The sequence below is a fragment of the Myotis brandtii genome, unplaced genomic scaffold (genome assembly GCF_000412655.1).
Source record: "Myotis brandtii unplaced genomic scaffold, ASM41265v1 scaffold136, whole genome shotgun sequence".
Classification (NCBI taxonomy): Eukaryota; Metazoa; Chordata; class Mammalia; order Chiroptera; family Vespertilionidae; genus Myotis; species Myotis brandtii.
This window is the reverse complement of record NW_005354829.1, coordinates 1,487,150-1,506,762: the sequence shown is the minus strand read 5'-3', so window position 1 is coordinate 1,506,762 and position 19,613 is coordinate 1,487,150.

Genomic DNA, 19,613 nt, shown 5'->3' with positions numbered 1-19,613 from the left:
AACTACAAAATAATGAGACAGAGTTCCATAATTTGTTACTAGAACTGGTTGGCCATTCAGCAAATATATTTTTGTTTCACTCTATTTACAAAAAGACACTGTGCTGGCATGGAGTGAGAATGAAAACTTAACCAATTGCCAGTATTGCCCTCAAACCTTAGACAAGCTCAACATATGAGTTCCAAATGTTATTAGCATAAAACATTGTCTTTCTCTTTTATCCCATACCTCTTTCTACTACTAATAATAGCTCATATTGTTTTATGTATATTCATCATTTAATCCTCAAATTAAACATATGAGGTAGATATTCCTACTATACTGTGTCTAAAATCCCAAAAGGATACCAGTTAGAATCCTGTCTATAAACTTGTGAATGAACAGAACTGCCATGATGAGGCTGGTTTGTGTGCAAAGATAATATCTGAACTATTTATAAACCCCCTTCTCACAAACTCAGTGATATACAGCACAAATTACTTCAGGAAAACCCAAATCAATGTAAAGAGGCTCTTTGTACTCATGTACATTTGACCACCCTTCTATAACGTTCAGGTTTAATATACCCATGAGCTGAAAATACATTTTAACCTCGGTCGAATAAAATAGAACTAGGATAGGTATGCCTGCTGGACAAAATAAATTATGTAATGCACGCCAAAGTCAAATATAAATGGTTTTGTGGATTTCCATTTTTTAAAATTATCCAGGCCACTGCTTCCTTTTATTTCCTTGATTATGAAGAATCATTTTCCATCCACTTCGTTGTTCTTTAGTTTTTAAGTTGAACACTGTGAAGCTGCAGTATCAGTTTAGAAGAGATTGGGGTAACACCTCCTTATATCTTTAGAGAACAGCACCTTGGGATGCAGCTATTTCCTGCCTGAATTGTATTGTTGTCCACCTGCACACCAGGCCCCGTCTTTGAAAGCTGTCTGGACTAATGACCCATAGGAAGTGGTAAAATGTAAGTGACCCGTCAGGGAATTATAAGGACATTCTGGGTAGGTAATGATCAAAGGTGTGTGCAGCCTCTTGACAAACAGCAGCCTTCCAACATCCCTGTGCCAGACACTGCCTTCCAGGATGGCTGTGGGAACTGCCAGGTGAGCCACCCTGGTGACCTCGTCCAGGTCACACAGAGCTTTAGAGAGAAATGAAGCCCAAGCCTAGTGAACTCCCTTCTCGATTAAGATAAATTTTAAATTACCTTGGAATTCTTTTGTTAGTTCCAAAACTTTGTGTCTGTTAAGAATTTATTTAGATGTTTTAGCACCTATTATCTGACTTTGTCATTGTGCCTAAGAAACCCTACAAACCTTTCTACCCTTCCTATCTTAAGAGACTAGATACAGGGTCAGTGGGAAATGCTAGCTAGAATATACATGTTAGAGTCAGGTAAGAAAGCATTGGAATCCTGTCCCTACTACTTACTTGCAATGTGACTTGAGCAAATTGTATAAATACCCTGAGGCTCACTTCTTTTATATGATAATAAATACACAAGACTGTGGTAAAATTAAAATAAGATAATATATTTAAATGAACATTAAGGTAATGATCAAAGGTGTGTGCAGCCTCTTGACAAACAGCAGCCTTCCAACATCCCTGTGCCAGACACTGCCTTCCAGGATGGCTGTGGGAACTGCCAGGTGAGCCACCCTGGTGACCTCGTCCAGGTCACACAGAGCTTTAGAGAGAAATGAAGCCCAAGCCTAGTGAACTCCCTTCTCGATTAAGATAAATTTTAAATTACCTTGGAATTCTTTTGTTAGTTCCAAAACTTTGTGTCTGTTAAGAATTTATTTAGATGTTTTAGCACCTATTATCTGACTTTGTCATTGTGCCTAAGAAACCCTACAAACCTTTCTACCCTTCCTATCTTAAGAGACTAGATACAGGGTCAGTGGGAAATGCTAGCTAGAATATACATGTTAGAGTCAGGTAAGAAAGCATTGGAATCCTGTCCCTACTACTTACTTGCAATGTGACTTGAGCAAATTGTATAAATACCCTGAGGCTCACTTCTTTTATATGATAATAAATACACAAGACTGTGGTAAAAATTAAAATAAGATAATATATTTAAAATGAACATTACCTATTATAAGAATTAAATCATAGCTGCTGCTTTTATTGTTATGTTTGTTGTTGTTGCTCAGACTGTTCTTTGATTTGTGTCTATAACCTGCTATTTGTAAGGTGATCTCTGTGGCTCTATAATTCTAACAGCCTGCTGTGGGTAGAGTAACTACTGTCTCGGGGTTCATCTGTTGGCTGTTGATCACAGAACTCTCTTTTGCCATTTCTCCTATATATGCTGTTTATTCACTCTAAACAGAGTTATGACGAATTAAGTCTCACTTCTACAGTGGCTTATAAACTAATTCTAATTTTAGTTTTGTTGTTCTGGTTTGGTTTTCTTGGTGACACTGGGTGTCAGTTGATATTAAGAAGGACTTGTTGAGTACCCGCTACTCGACTTTGGAGCAGACATTACAGTTCTCAAAAGAAGAAAAATACCCCCTTTGTTCTGGAAAGGCATGTTGACTGCCCCCCCCCCCAAAATGTCCCAGGTACATTTTTTAATCCTGGAAGTTGTGTGACTCTGTCCTTAAAGAAACACTGAACAAATACAAAATAGCATTAACAAATAGTAATTATTACAACACAGTCATGGCTCTAACCCAATCATCTCTTACAAGGCCTCCATAGTTACTTCACTGAACAGTTGGTCACTGTGTATGTCACTGTTGACTAGATGGGTTCACTGCCCTGACCACGATCATTTAAACATGTATGAGGCAAAATTCTTGCACATGCCAGTGAACACATAATCTTTCAGGAATTCCTCTTCCCTCTTACAAGGAAAGGTGTTATCCTATTTTAACCACATCACACCGCCCCACAGACAACACTATATTCACTCAGCTGTCGCCAAAGTAAATTCGGATAGAGTGATCAAAATTTGGCAATAGATCTCTGAAGGGTAGGCTATGGCATACTTGTCATTTATTGTCAACTTAGATTGTGGCAATTTATAAACAAGGAATAACTAAAGAAATCTCACAAAATACATCCATAGGCATTTCTAGTGTAGTGAGATGGACACCACAACAATTTAACAAATGTTTAAAAAAAACACACACACAGAATATTGAAAGCATGAAAAATGTAATGGAATTTGCCTACACTGAATTTTGAGAAGAGGTGGACTTTTGTCTGTGTTTTGAAGAAAGGGGAAAAAAAGGAAATGTATAAAGAGAGAATTAAGGTAACGTGTAAAGAGGGGATTTACATGGTAAAAGCAAAAAGGTAGAATTAGAAAGTCACATGCAGTGAATAGGCCAATTGCCAGAGCAGGGAGACCACACTAGAGGTAATTCTGACATTGCCCAAAAGCTAAATATTATCAAGACAACCTTGCTGCTCTATAAGCACCAGGCTTCTGCCACGTGGTATGAGATATAAGTATAGAGTGTAAAAATAAGAAACGATTTAATAATTTCAAGCAGAAAAGAAGTCAAATTGGACAAGGATGTTTATTGAAGCCCTATTTGTAGTAGAGAAAAATGGAAACAAACTAGATGGCCATCAATATGGAAATGATAAATCATAGCAAATACACACAATGAAATACTATGCAGTAGCTAAAAGAACTCTATATGCACTGTCATTAAAATGTCAATGATACAGTAAGTGGAACAGTACACTGACGAACAGCATTAGATCTGATTTGTATTTTTAGGTTTATATGTATATAATTGTGTATGTTTATAAACATATGTATGTGCATATATATGTATATGTATATGTATGTATAAATAATTAATCTACTGATTATATTTAGAAGGACAGGGACACATAGAAACTGGTAAGAGTGGGTAACTCTGGAGAGAATTAGGAAAGGGGCTTTATACCCTTTTGAACTGATTGACTATTAAGCATTTTAGCATAAACATGTTATAAATCTTTCCACAATTAAATAATCATACATCTATAGCTGTTTAGCATTTACAAATTACTTTCACATTTTCCATGGGACACATAACCCTGTGATGTTGGTTGGAGATGTATGGTTTTCTGAAGTTACACAGCCAGCATATCCTGAGACAAGTGCAATTACCTCTATGCTTCCTAAATAGGCAAAACCGGCGGAAGTATCCTCAAAAAAAACTCAGGTGAGCTGATAATCACTTAAATCGTCCATTACATTTTCTCTCTGGGTTTTATCGACCTTGTGTGTCCTTTCACTGCAATTCACTACAACCCACTCCACACTACTTTAGCTCCCATTTTCTTTCTGAATAGAGAAAATTTTTTAGTCATTGAACAAATATTTATTGAGCATCTGCCATATTAAACACTGGCAATATGGCACTGAACATATCATTTCAGTCATATATTTGAAAAATATTGATTGAAAGCTTAGTATACATTTACTATGGCACATGTTGGACATGGCAGGAGAAGATGCAAGGAAATGAGATGGAAGCCATCCAGCCAAGAAAGAAGTAGCTTAAATGAGAGGACAATGAATGTGTTTCCACTCAGCACCCCTAAGAGTTCTGAAAAACAACTTTGTTAAAAAATAAAAAAGAGCCCTAGCTAGTTTGGCTCGGTGGAGAGAGCTTCAGCCTTCGGACTGAAGAGTCCTGGGTTCGATTCTGGTCAAGAGCACATGCCCAGGTTGTGGGATCAGTCCCCAGTGGGGGTGTGCAGGAGGCAGCTGATCAATGATTCTCATCATTGATGTTTCTATCTCTCTCTCCCTCTCCCTTCCTCTCTGAAATCAATAAAAATATATTAAAAAAATAAAATGAAATTTTAAAAAATAGAAAATATCAAAAACCATGAAATCAGAGTTGCATAAATACACTTCTGATCTTAGAACAATTTTTCTGCTTTACAAGTTTTATGGATTTGCCCAATCATAAAGGCTATCCTATATAATAAAAGGCTAATATGCAAATCGACCGAACGACAGAACGACCAGTTGCTATGATGCGCACTGACCACCAGGAGGTTGACACTCACTGCAGAAACTGCCCCCTGGTGGTCAGTGCACTCCCACAGGGGGAGCGCCGCTCAGCCAGAAGCTGGGCTCACAGCTGGCGAGCACAGCAGCAGTGGCGAGCCTTTCCTGCCTCCGCGGCAGTGCTAAGCCATCACACAGACATCCCCCGAGGGCTCCTGGACTTCGAAAGGGCACAGGCCAGGCTAAGGGACCCCTCCTCGAGTGCACAAATCTTGTGCACCAGGCCTCTAGTCTGTTCATAAAAGAAAATAATCACTGTAGTGATTACATGTCAAACAGCACCAAGCACATTTGTCATTTAAGAAAACTGGTATTTTTTTAAGACCTGGCTCACAAATCAGTCAACAAGTAGTCAGAAGACATAAACCTTACAGCAGTGAGGAGAAATGAGGCAAAACCAAAGTAAGGAGGATACATATTAACTCATGTAAATAGGGGACTTTTTTTCCCCACAACACCACTACACCCTTTTCCAAATAATCCCTAAATAATAACAGCATATATGTATATACATATATACACGTTTATATATACCCTCTAATAATACTAGATTAATTTGATAGTACCAATATACTTAGGGAGCTAAACTTGATGACTTGATACAAGCTTATTTCCTTTTGTACACAAGTTGACTTGTCTGCAAAATTATACATTTTCAAAAATTGATGACATCTATAGAGTAAATAATAATAGTTTTATTGGAGGTGAGAACAGCCCCAGGTGTCATATCAATGGAGTCAGACCAGACCTTGGTTCAGCAACCACAGTACTTGAGTTGTGGCTGAGAAAGAATTCAGTGCCAAAACTCAAACTATAAGCAAAAGTTTATTTAGAAAATCACATAGGTGGAAGTGTAACCGGACAATCAATGGGTCCATGTTTCCTGTCACTACTTGAACTGATTAAGCAAAGACAGGGTTGAATCATATATGAGTGTTTATTTCAATACTGCCGGCAGTATGGGAGAGCAGCAGGTCAGCCACAAAAATTGTCTCTGCAGCCCCCCATAAACCAGCAGTTTATAGAGGGTAAGACAAGGATTACATGGGGAAGTAGGGATTACAGGAATGGGGAAGTATGAGGCTGGGATGGGACTCCATTGTTTGGGCAACAAGGTTGTTAATCTTTCCATGATAATAGGCAGTTCTTGAATGAGAAGGGTTCAAAGGTTGATTCCCAGGTCTAAGGTTGACTCCCAGTTTCTGAGGGCATACAACTCCCAGCCAAGTCAAAATGCCCTTTCGTTAACCAACACAAGGCAATCATGGTTAACAGATCATAATCAATATTTCTCATAACCATAGCTAGTCTCCAATCTTCTATTTTTGCCCCTAACAGAAGAAGTGAGCCGTAGAAGAAAGGGGTTCAGGAAACAAGTTACAGAGACAAAAGAAGGGTCCCTCAGGAGCTTAGGAGAAAGAGAAAGGGGTAAAGGTAATGTGCTTGGGGTGAAGAAGAGGTTGAGGGAAAAGTCACTGGCATGCTCCTGGGAGGGAGAGCTGCTGGATCCTCCATCTTAAGGGCTTTTAAGTGTAGGTATTTTAGCAGAGATCCCACGGGAGGACCTCAATAGAATATTCATCAGTTTTCCAGATGTGTTTTTTTTTTTTCAAGGTCCTGTTCTCTACTGATTAGTTAACATCGGGGGCAAGGGGTCATTAGTCAATGCATCAGGTCCTGATGTCAGCCATGGCATTGCTTGTCAGGTTTTGCTGCTTTTCTAGGCTTGGAGCAGAAACACAACTGGGGCCTAAATGTTATCTCTAGTACTTAATGCTTAAAGGAGTGGGCATGCAAGGGCTTGTATGGGCTCATATGAGGCTGTTCTCCTGCCCTTTGTTCTTCCTCTAAGGTAGTCTACCACATGATTAGCAACATGCCAGGGGAGGAAAGGTCAGAAGAGGGCATGACAATGGATATGAAAGGTCACAGGAGGGTTTAAACCACATGACCAACGGTATGAAAGGTCAGGGGGTTTAAACCACATGACCAGCAATTTGCTAGGGGATGAAAGGTCATCCTGGGGGTGGGGTCCTTGTTTTCCCAGTTTTACCCATTCATTGCTAGGCACTCAGGTCTTTCTGCCCTGGTGACGTTCCCTATCTGAACCATATTATCCTGCTCTGCTCATACCTATCTGACTGCCTACCACAGTTTGTTCATTATATTCCAATAACTTAACATAGCTGATTCCTATGACCATATTATAAAGCAGGGATGTGTTTTTATCTCTACTTAAGAGATGAGGAAAATGAAACTCGCAGAAGCAATGTGTCCATGGCCCCAGCTAAGAAGAGGCAGGGTCTTAGTCTGAGTGCATGATCATAGTCCATGTTCATAACCTGCTTAGGTGAGTCAGGAGTAGGGAAAGCAGGATTTATTCAGATCTAGCTGAGTGATTGAGGATGAGTTGCCAAATTAGCTTTCCCATCTAAATTTAGATATCCTTGAACAAAGGCAATCCACCATTGTTTACTACAGCAGTGAACATTTCATGAATAAAAAGTGACCTCCCACCCAGAGAAAATGTAACATAATACTGAGAATGGAAGGCACAAATGGAAATCCAGAGCATCGACTACATTATTTTATACTGAGGATTTTCTTAACTCCCTGAAAATTGTGTTTGCAATTACCTAAGTTTGGACGTAAATTACCTAAATTGGAACATAAATTAAATGTCTTTTAGTCCCACAGAAGTTTGGCATTTGGATATGTACTATAACTAAAACAGTGTGGTCTTAAAGAATGTAGGTAAAGACCGTGTGTTCTTTTCCAATTCTCTAGTAATTAGAATTGTGTTTGCATTTTGGTCACCCTGGGCTATTTCCATACTATGTGGGTGAACTACTGAGCATGTTGAACTAATACCTCAGAACATAGTCCTGTGGGTGCCAAAGACCACAAGCACCAGGATTTCCAGTTAAATTGTTGGGAGTAAAATGCCAAAGTGTCTCAATCCCAAATTGGATGCCTCTGTCCTCACTTTACTAGTATAAAAGTGAGGAAAACCCCTATCAGCAAAAGACCAAATTGAGATTACTGACCAATCTGTAGGTTCATTATTATTACACATAATGTCAAGACTAATTTTCTGCAATTTTTCTGGTCTTATTAGACACCATCAGCCTTTCGTTATTATGAATCAAACTGTCCAAAATTAAGAAGGCATGGCTATTAGTAGAACTGTGGTCCTCCTATCTATCTGTATTTCCTAGAAATCATGAACTTGACTGGAATGATACAGGACTATATGGTTGGTTAATTTTGAGAGTAAATTTCAACGTTTTGTCAATAAAATCATAACATACTCTCTGCATCAATATTCCTAACACACCTAAGTTAGGGAAAATAGGTAGATAAGAAGAAAAAAATGCAAGGAAGAATTTAATAATGGGCTGCTAGAGGTGGGAAAGCAGCAAGTTTTGAGAGCAGGTAACTGGTTCCTCTATATGATTTTTTAGAAGTAATTTTAGCAGCCAGCCAGTAGAGGGAAATGTTTTACAAACACTTGAATCCAATAAAAATAATTTCACTGTTGTATTTAAAGGCTACTTCTGTGGAATTCATTTCAGGCCAGAAATTATGCTAGACAATGAGAACATTGAGGTTTTATCCCTTTTCCTAAGAAACTATGAGAAATGAATGCAACTCTCACAGATAATTCCTTAATTTAAAATAGGGATGGCTTCTGCTTTTCTCAAAGTCCTGGGCCAGACATGTCCTGAAGACCTTTGATCAATGAACTAGGGACCCAGTACATGAATTCGTGCACCTTGAATGGAACTATGGACCACGAGGCTGCGGTGGGCACAGGGGCAGGTCTCGGCCCATCCTCCGTGCCCCTGCCCAGCCCTCCCACCACAGCCCCCCCACAGTCCCCTGTTTGCCAGCAGCCCTGCTCCCGCCACCACCACCACTCCCATGCCACCACTCCCATGCGCTGACGGCACCGGCCCCACTCACACCCCCTGATAGCGCGGAGCGATTGGGGCCAGCAACAGCAGCAGGTGCGAGCAGGGCCGGCACCATCAGCAATGCGAGCAGCAACTGCTACCCCAATCGCCCCTCAGGAGCACGGGGTGGTAGAGAAGCCCTGAGGGGTGATTGGGGCCAGCAGCCACTGCTCACACCCACTGACGGCACCAGTGATCGGGGCTGGCAGCAGGTATGAGCGCCAGGCAGGACTGTGGTGCGCAGGAGCAAAGAATTTTCAGTAACCACCAGAGGCTCACCCCAATGACAGCAACCAGCACTCCGCCTTGGTCTGGCGCCCTCATTCACTTGCTCCCCATCCCACCGCAGCCGACACCCACCATGTTCCGTGCTCTGCCGCCTGCTGCTGATCCCTGCCATGTTCTGCACGCTCCCCCTGGTGGTCAGCACTCGTCATTGCAACCGGTTGTTCTGCTGTTCGGTCTATTTGCATATTAGCCTTTTATTATATAGGATTCTAACATTGGTAAACTGGTTAAAAAAGAGACTATAAAAGGATCACTAGTTCTACAATGAAAAAGAATAGGATGAACGTCTACAAAGATATTGATAACTTTGTCACAGTTATTCAACTTCTATAATACTATTTTGTAATCTTAGAAAATGTGTTTTTATTTGAAGTATAATTGACATTTAGCATTATGTTAATTTCAATCATACAACATAATGATTTGATATTTACATACATTGCAAAATGATTGCCACAAAAAGTCTAGTTAACACCCATCACCATATATAGTTACAAAAACTTTCTTGAGTGTGATGGGAACTTTTAAGATCTATTATCTTAGCAATAGAAAAAAATTTTAATTAACTATTAAAATACTGCTTTAGTAACTTGAAAATGGCAAGAATTCCAGAAATGATTTCCCTTCACCAGAGTATAATAAATTTCCCAACTCACACACCATTTGCTGAAAAGCAAAGTAAAAATGGTGGTCCTAAAAATAAAAATTAGAAGCAGAGCTAACTATGAAGAAAGAAAGTTGAGGACAGAGACCCAGCTGGGTGATGAGACTAGTGGTGTGGGAGTAGTAAGGGAACATAAAGACTTTCTCACCACTCCCTAGGGAGATGTAAAATGTTTGATTAGAGGACAAAAGACATTCCAAGCTTGACTCCCAAGATTTTGAGTTATAGATAATGATGGAAGCCTGGCTACCTCTCTGTTTAAACTCTGAAACAAACAACAGTGCAATTTGTGGTTGGTAAATGTAACTGTTAGATCCCATTGGTTCTTTTTTTTTTTTTTTTTTTCATCCTCACCCAAGGATATGTTTAGAGAGGAATGGGAAGAGAGAAAGAGAGAGAAACATCGATCTGCTGCCTCCCATTACATGCCCTGACCAGGGATCCAACCCAACCCACAACCTAGGTATGTGCCCTGACCGAGAATCAAACCCTCAACCCTTTGGTGCCCGGGATGACACTCCAATGAAGCCAACCAGCTAGGACCCCACTGGTTCTTGATATTAGAAAAATCCAGATATTTTTCTAATGCAGACAAAGACACTGATGGGTATAAGAAAACTTTTAAAAGCTGACAAAATAACTGCAAATAGATGGAATTGGCTACGACATAGTAAATTTCATAAGAACGGAAATTCAGCACTAAATCAGTAAATTGAAGAATATAGTTTGTTGATTCCTGTTTAAAAGAGGATAAATTGTGATAAATAAGATCCACAAACTTTCTCATGGGTTGAGATTTAAATAAGGAAAGCCTAGTTTGGGAATCCTGGATTCTATTTTTACACCTGGGAATCATAACAAGAATCAATATGGGACCATGAGACCATATCAAAGGAATATGCCATAGCTGGGCTCATTCAACTGATTAAATAGAGTGCCATGGGTACCTTTGGAATACGGCATCTTTGGACAAAAATATCTTTGCTAATATCAATTGTTCCTGAGGGTTTTGCGGGGGAGGAAGAGGGTACCTACCCCTCAGCCCCCAAATAGAGCAGTCTTGTAACATTAAATGAAAAAATAAAGTTTTCATCAGGACAGAAGCATTTAAAAATCACTCCAAAATCGGTTGGTTTACTCTGCTTTCTTTCTCAAAAACTTCATTAACTCTGAAATACAACGTCAGTCATCTCACATCTATAAACCTCAATCTCCTACTTTGCACACTGGAAATAACACCATGTACCCTGTCTGGTGGAAGAATCCAATGAAATGATGTATTCAAGTGAACCTTGGGAACTATAATGCTAATCATGCTCAAGAAATTATTTATATAGGCACTAAATAATGTTTGTTCATTAATGAAATACATTCTTAAGATACAAATACAACTTTCAGCTATGCAATATATATTTTACATAAGCTTGCTAGATATGTCTTTTTGACAAATGGAAACCAAAGCATTGAGAATTATAATGATAGAAGAATCTTACAATGGTAAAAGCAGAATATCATTAGGAATAGGTTATTAAATGTCATGGCAACAGATAACATGGATCTTCAGCTTCCTAAATCCCATCCCAAACTTCAATTTGTAAATAGTGAAAATTATGTAGTATGAGGGGTAGTGGTTGTCCCTAAAGACCACATTAACCATGGTTTCCCATCTGAGATGTCAAGAGACCACACATTTTTAAGAAAGTATGTATGTACAATAAATTTGTACCTAAAAATTATAATCCTAAGGAAAAATCAACTTTACAGATTTGAGGAAAGTATAATTTATTTTTATGACACAATTTCCCAGGAACTTAATCCTAGTTGAAAGATATTTGCTAAGTTATTTGCCCAGTAAACCAACTTCCTCCCACCAGCTTTTGTGCTCCAGTTTTAAGCAAGACTATCCTAAGAGATATTGAAAGTTCTACTCAAGAGCTAACAGGAAGTTGTTCCCAGGGCCAGTCTATGTTACAGGTGAAAGGATGCATCAATGACATCTTCCTGGAAACTTAGATAACATATTTCCTCCTGGGTAGTTAAAATTCTGACACTCGGCAGTAGGATTATTGCCAGAAAACCTAGGATTTAGGAATGAGAGAGAGGGAGAGAGAGATTTGCTCACTTTTGAAAATGTATTTTAGCTTACATGCATATTTTCTTCTAGAATTTTAGGGCTTTATTCTGGCATTCTTGGGCCAAAGACTATATAGAAAATGTATTTATAGTTTTGGCACTGAAGTTTCTCTTCTTTTGTGTCTAAAGCAGGGGTGGGCAAACTTTTTGACTCGAGGGCCACAATGGGTTCTTAAACTGGACCGGAGGGCCGGAACAAAAGCATGGAAGGAGTGTTTGTGTGAACTAATATAAATTCAAAGTAAACATCATTACATAAAAGGGTATGGTCTTTTTTTTTTTAGTTTTATTCATTTCAAACGGGCCGGATCCGGCCCGCGGGCCGTAGTTTGCCCACGGCTGGTCTAAAGGCTAGTGGCAAGGTTTTCTGGTAGGAAATCTAAACCTGTAAGGCTGGATTGAATTTTGCCCAAAGGGCTCTGTCACTGCCAGGTTGAACACTCAGACACTTTAGGTTGCGTTAAGAGGCTTAGAGCCTGCTTGCCTTCACCATTCCTTCCTCTCTTGTTTTCCTTTCTTTCTCTATATCTTCCTTTTGGGTCCAAATTAAAAATAAGCATTTTTTAAAGCTAAAATTGTGGATAAAGTCAGGGTAGGCCCAGTGTTCTCTGTGCCCTTTCATCCTTGACAGTTGAATCTCAAATGTCATGAACTAGAACTCACTTTGCTTGGGTAACGGAAATTCCTGATCTCTTAATCCTGACCTCAAAATCCCTACCTCTTTAGAAAATCCATGTCATGTAAACACATGCGCACTATCAGCTGCTCTAGGATATAGGTCTGTTTTTTATCCTGTTCTGTCCTCATCTCTTCAGTGCTTTAAGAAGTCAACTATTTAAGAGAAAGTCTTTGAAGATAGCATCCAGTTCTCATTTAGAGACATATTTGTTCTTTAACCTCTTTAGCAATGTACTTTTGTACATATGTACTACCTTTGAGCATGTGTTATTATCAATTTCTCAGGGCTATAATACCATTTCCACGCTAGGCTCCATGCTCAGCTCTTTGGTTCAATTCTTTTCCATGACTGTCCCTACCATCCTCACTCTTGTAATATTAGGAAGACGTAGGATTGCATGAATATTTTTGGGAATCTTTTCAAATCCTCGCTTTTCTTGGGAAGTAATACAAATATCAGCAGTGGTCATTGAACTTAATTGTTTAGATTTGGAAGAACTTTTTTAATGCTGTGCAATACTTATGTATCAGAAAAGTAGTTGAATATAGAAAATGATATTTTGTATACTTGAAAGTTGGTAACAATACAATATTGTATATTTGAAAGTTGAAGTAGATCTTCAAAGTTCTCATCACAAGAAAAAAACTGTAGTTATGTGTGGTGATGGATGTTAACTAGATCTATTGTGATCATTTCACAATATATATAATGTGAAAGCATCTCCCTTATCTTCACTGTCCTTTCCTCATTTCTCCTGTGTCCTTTGTAGATTCCTAACATTGGAGGAACCAGGACTCAATCCTTGGACATCGTCTTTTCTCTATCTACACACACTCCCTTGGTGATCCTGTCGTATAGTCTTCTTAGCTTTAAACACCATCTCTAAATTGATGATTCACCGATTTATATCCCCAGCTTAGGCCTATTTTCTGCTCAGCATCTCTACTTCAAAGTCTAATACCAGTCCAAGGTATAGGTGAGTGTTGTCCCATGGACTAAGAGGTTGAAGGTCACCAGTTTCATTCTTGGTCAGGGCACCTGGGTTGCAGGCTCCAAACTCAGCAGGGGGCATGCAAGAGGCAACTGATCTATTTTTCTTTCATCATGTTTCTCTCTCTCCTTCTCCCTTCCTCTCTCTCTTAAAAATATAAATCAACAAAAACATTTTTTTAAGTCCAACACCAAAACTTAATTCCTAGTATTGCTCCCCAAACCTCCTCCACCTACAACCTTTCTTTCAAAGTTGCTGGCAACTCCATCTTTCTGGAAGCTCAAGACACATTTCTCTCAGACTTTATATCCAAATTGGCAGTAAATCCTATCTCCTCTAGCTTAAAAAATACAGAAGCAGACAAAAGTAGGTTTACAGTGTGAGTATGTGAAACACAGAGTTTATTCTTTTTTAAATATATTTTTATTGATTTCAGAGAGGAAGGAGAAGGGAGAGAGAGAGATAGAAATACCAATGATGAGAGAGAATCATTGATCAGCTGCTCCTGCATGTTCCCCACTGGGAATTGAGCCGACAACCCGGGCCCTAACCAGGAATTGAACTATGACCTCCTGATTCATAGGTCAACGCTCAACCACTGAGCCACACTGGCTGGGCAAGAGTTTAGTCTTGTATTATTATTTATTTCTTATCCTATATAATAAAGAGCTAATATGCTAATTCGACCAAACAGCAGAATGACCGTCCAAATGACCTTGCGGAAGAAGCCAGGGCTGCGAGGGCCGGCTGAGGCAGCAAGAGGCTGTGAGGGCCAAGCCCCTTGCACGAATTTTGTGCATCGGGCCTTTAGTTGTATTTTTTATTTGTATTATTTGTCATTATTACTATTATTGTCATTATTTCGTATCCTTAACTTTTAGGTAATGATAGCTAGTAATTTAACCTACTTTTGCCCACCCCTGTATAACCAGAATTTGATTATATCTTATTAAACTTACACCACCACCCTGGTTGGAGCCACCACCATTACTCACCGGGAGCACTACAAATATTGGTCATATCATTCCTTGGCTCAAACCTTGTCCTGGTTTCCTATTTCACTCAGAGTAAATCCCAAAATTCCTACAATAGCTCACACAGCCAAATGTCTTTCCCTCAGTCTCGACCTCCTCACCCATCTCTCTCCCCCAGATCCCCTGCCCATACTGCCACACCCTTGCTGTTTCTGGTGCACAGACATGCCCCTGCCTGAGTGCCTGACCACTGATCATTATCTCTACTTGGATCACTCTTACAGCTACTATCCACATGGCTCATTCCTTCACCTTCTTCAAGTCTTCACTCAATGTCAATAAAGTTTGCCCTAAATACCTCATGTAAATTTTAATCTCCCCCTTACCTCAGTCTCCTGATCCTCTTTATCAAGTTCTTCTGTTTTATATAGCACATACTAATATACTATACATTTTCTAGGGAAGCCCTAGCTGGTTTATCTCTATCTGCAAGAATGTGAGCTTGGGGGTATGGGGAGAAGAAGGCAGGGATCTCTTGTCAGTTTTAGTCAATGATGTATCCAAGCACCTAGTACAGAGCCTGATGCATGGTGGTGCTCAATAAACACTGCTGAATGAATAAAGATTAATGATGCTAATTGACATCAGCACTAAATAATATAAATCAACAGTATGAATGATCAAAGTTGATAGAAGTTGAATTTCAAAGCTGTAGGTGCTTTAAAACTTACCCAGTACAACCCATTTAAAAATTTAGATAGCAGAACCAGAGAAATAAGATTTATCAGAGATCATACTGCTAGTTCATGGCAAAGAAGAAAGAAAATCTGGTTCTTTTAGCTTAGTGGTTTTCCCCAATCTTCACTGATTCTCTTACCTATTCCCTAAGGTTAACCTAGACTTTTAAAAAAATATATATGTTTTTATTGATTTCAGAGAGGAAGGGAGAGGGAGAGGGAAAGAGAAACATCAATGATGAGAGAGAACCATCGATCCCCTACAGGGGATAGAGCCCACAACCTGGGCATGTGCTTTTGACTGAATCAAACTTGGGACCCTCAGTCCACAGGCCGAAGCTCTATCCACTAAGCCAAGCCGGCTAGGGCTAGCCTAGACTTCTTGAGGGTCTGGAGGATCATCATAATTATATCTAAATGGTGTTTAATGTATTTCTCCCAAGAAACGTTAACTAGTGCCTAAATGGTATCTTGATAGTTCATATACAAGGACCTCACAACCACCACCAGACAAAATGATAATGACCTCCAACTTATGGATCTGAGCACAGGGCTCCCAGAATCTATCACCAATTGTCTTAGGCACCCAGCTCTCTGTAGCCTCCTCTGTCTTTACAGATGATACTGCTCACAGATAGTTACTTTTAACATCAAGCTATACACTTTGTATAGTTCAGAGGCAGTTCACATGTTATAAAGGATATGATTAGCCTTTGTGGCACTGAGAAAAAACATTACCTGGGAAGCCCTAGCCTGTTTTGCTCAATGGATAGAGCGTCGACCTTTGGACTCAAGGGTCCCAGGTTTGATTCTGATCAAGGGCACATGCCTGGGTTGCGGGCACATCCCCAAGAGGCAGCCAAACAAAGATTCTCTCTCATAATTGATGTTTCTCTCTCTCTCTCTCTCTCTCTCTCTCTCTCTCTCTCTCTCTCTTTCTCTCCCTTCCTCTGTGAAATCAATACAAATATTTCTTTAAGAAAATTACCTGGGAAGAAATAAATGTTCAGGAATCTTTTCTCAGGTCAGATTTCTGCTTTCTCCTCTTTTCCCTAGGTGCAAGTACTTTCCTTAGCCAACAGGAAAAGCTACGTTAGTGAGTACCCAAGTGTTTTTGTAACCAAAGTTAATTTATACTTTTCCAAATGACTAATCCCCAATCCTTTTTTCTAATTTCTTTTTATTATAGGGGAAGAACAGCAGATAAAGAAAAAGAAAATTAGAAAGTCTGAAAAGAAGAAAAGTTGTTCAGAGGAAGAGCACAAAATTGAACCTATTTAGGCTCTGAGCTGCCACCCCTGATGCCACAGCCACAGTTATTTTCCACTAACGAGATGAAGGAAATGATTCATGGGAGCTACTTTGCCACAGAAAATAAGATGGGATGTGATCAAGAAAGTTAAAACATGCACTTCCTGGCCAGACAAGATGATAATAACCATTAATGAACTGAGCACGGGGGAAAGGGTTTTATAACATTTTTGTGACTCAGCTTTTTCCAAAAGTATTCATTATGCTTAGTAAGAGCAATATACTGTGCTAGGGGCAATGTATTACACAAAGGAATATGGCCAAAGTGGGACCAATAATAAGATAGTACAAAGAGCACGAAGAGTCCAAACTACACATGTTACAATTTGCTAAGAGAAAAAACACACACACACACAAAAAACATTTCAATCATGTTTTTTAAAACTTGAGACTCCTATGGTAATATATAGGCCTTAATTCTCCTAATACATGATCATAAAAACTGCAATTAACTGTATTCCTGCTTCTGTATCTGAAATAAACATGAAAAAGAAAGAACACAATATATTTTTACAGACTTAAGGCAGAAATTTTGACGTATTTACATTAAATAGAACTTTTTGAAATGTACCCATCACTTATGCCTCCTGTATTGATGTGTGCAATGAATACAGGTTTAAAATATACTTGCCCTCTGACTTCTATTATAAATACCAGGTGGGGGCAAAAGTAGGTTTATAGTTGTTCGTATGGAAAATAATACAATAATTACTAAATAGTAATACAAGAAAAAAACTGTTTCATGTACTCAGAACTGTAAACCTACTTTTGCCCCACTCTCTGTATAGCCATAGACCCCTTACGTTTTTTCCCTAATGAGAATGTTAGAAGTAGACTTTGTTTCAACTCTAATCACACTTACCAAAAACATTTTCTTGACTTAATACAAACTTTCAAGCAGCCACATACTAAAGAAAGAAACCCTGCTTCTCTTCATAGCTTTTCCTGGTGCATCTCCTGTTTTTATTCAAACAGGTTTTCTATTTTGTAAAGTGTGTAAATGATGGTAAAGGGGTGCTGAGAATTGGAGAAATATGATGGGTAAGACTTGTATTTCAAACTTGTATTCCAGAAACAGAGTCCACCCTGGAGTTAATGGGCTGCTCTCATGTCCACTCAGAGAATGAGAACCAAACAAAGAAAAATGTTTGCTCAGATAAGAGAAGGATTCCATCAGGAAAATAAGAAGAAAAGATAGGAGAGAGAGAGAGACTTAAAGAAGATATAGTGTTCCCAATAAGTAAACATTTTATTTTGCTTTACAACAGGAAGGAAACAATCTACTATTTGTTATTTTCCAAATTATCAGTATTTTAACTGATTAAAGACTAAAGTATTTTATTTCTCTTTGGTCTTATTTGGAAGAAAGGCCAAGGACAGGAATTCCGGGTCACTCTATTCCTAAGAAAACCTTTGTATTTCAGGCACTCATGACAGTGATAAAATACACAGATGGGTTCAAAATACTACCTCTGCATTATCTGCCCAAATAAAATAATCATTGTCTAATTCCTTGAAGACTGAAGTAATTTTTTCTAAGAGTAAAATCAATAATCCACTAATAGTGCTACCCAAAAATAGAGAAAGTATAGTTTCTAAGTAATACAAAAGCCAACTTTTCTCAGTGGCTTTGAGCTTCTCTCAAACTTATTGTTTGAAAAACTAACCAGAAACTAGACCAACTCACTAAAGTTTTAACTTTCTCCTCTTTCAAACTTAGGTCTTCTGGAAAAGATATAAAAGTATAACGGAAAAAGAGTCCACAGCCTTTCTCATTTATAGTTGGCAAAATAATTAGACATACAGAAAATTATTTGATTGACTATTTTCTCAAATTTTCCTTAGGAAAGAAGTCATGTGGCATGGGTATAGACTATTTAACACATTATGTAGTTGAAGGTATGGAGAAACAGACACTCATACTAGTACACAATTGATGAGATTATATGTAGATATGAATTCTATGGAAGGCAATCTGACCTAGCCCCTTTGACCTAGCATTTCTACTTTTAGGCAATTACCCCCAAAGTATATATTACTCAAATATTTAGAATATGATATATTTTAAAAAATGATTCTTTGTGGTATTATCTTTTTACCAAAAGACTGAAAACAACCTAAATATTCCTGAATTGAGGACTAGTGAAATATACTAAGGTACATCTGTATCTTCCATACATCAATGGGATACTGTACAACCATTAAAAAAATGAGATAGATGTTTATGTACTAATATGGCAACTCATTTGTTTATTTATTCAACAAAAACTTATTGAGTACCTACTATACGGGAAGCATTGTTCTAGGCGAAGAGAAAACAACATTAGACAAAATAAAATTCCTCTCACCAGAGACCAACAATCTATAATAATAAAAGCATAATATGCTAATTAGACTAGACCAGGGGTCCTCAAACTACGGCCTGCGGGCCACATGCAAATACAAATATTGTATTTGTTCCCGTTTTGTATTTTTACTTCAAAATAAGATATGTGCAGTGTGCATAGGAATTTGTTCATAGTTTTTTTTTAAACTTTAGTCCGGCCCTCCAACGGTCTGAGGGACAGTGAACTGGACCCCTGTTTAAAAAGTTTGAGGACCCCTGGACTAGACAGCCAAACGACCTTCCGGACATCATTCTGGACACCCTTCCTGACGAAGTCGTGGCGGCGGGGTCTGAGGCAGAGGTGGTTAGGGGTGATCAGGCAGGCAGGTGAGTGGTTAGGGGCAATCAGGCAGGCAGGCAGAGGGGTTAGGGGTGATCAGGCAGGCAGGCGAGCAGTTAGGGGCAATCAGGCAGCAGGCAGAGGCAGTTAGGGGCAATCAGGCAGGCAGGCAGAGG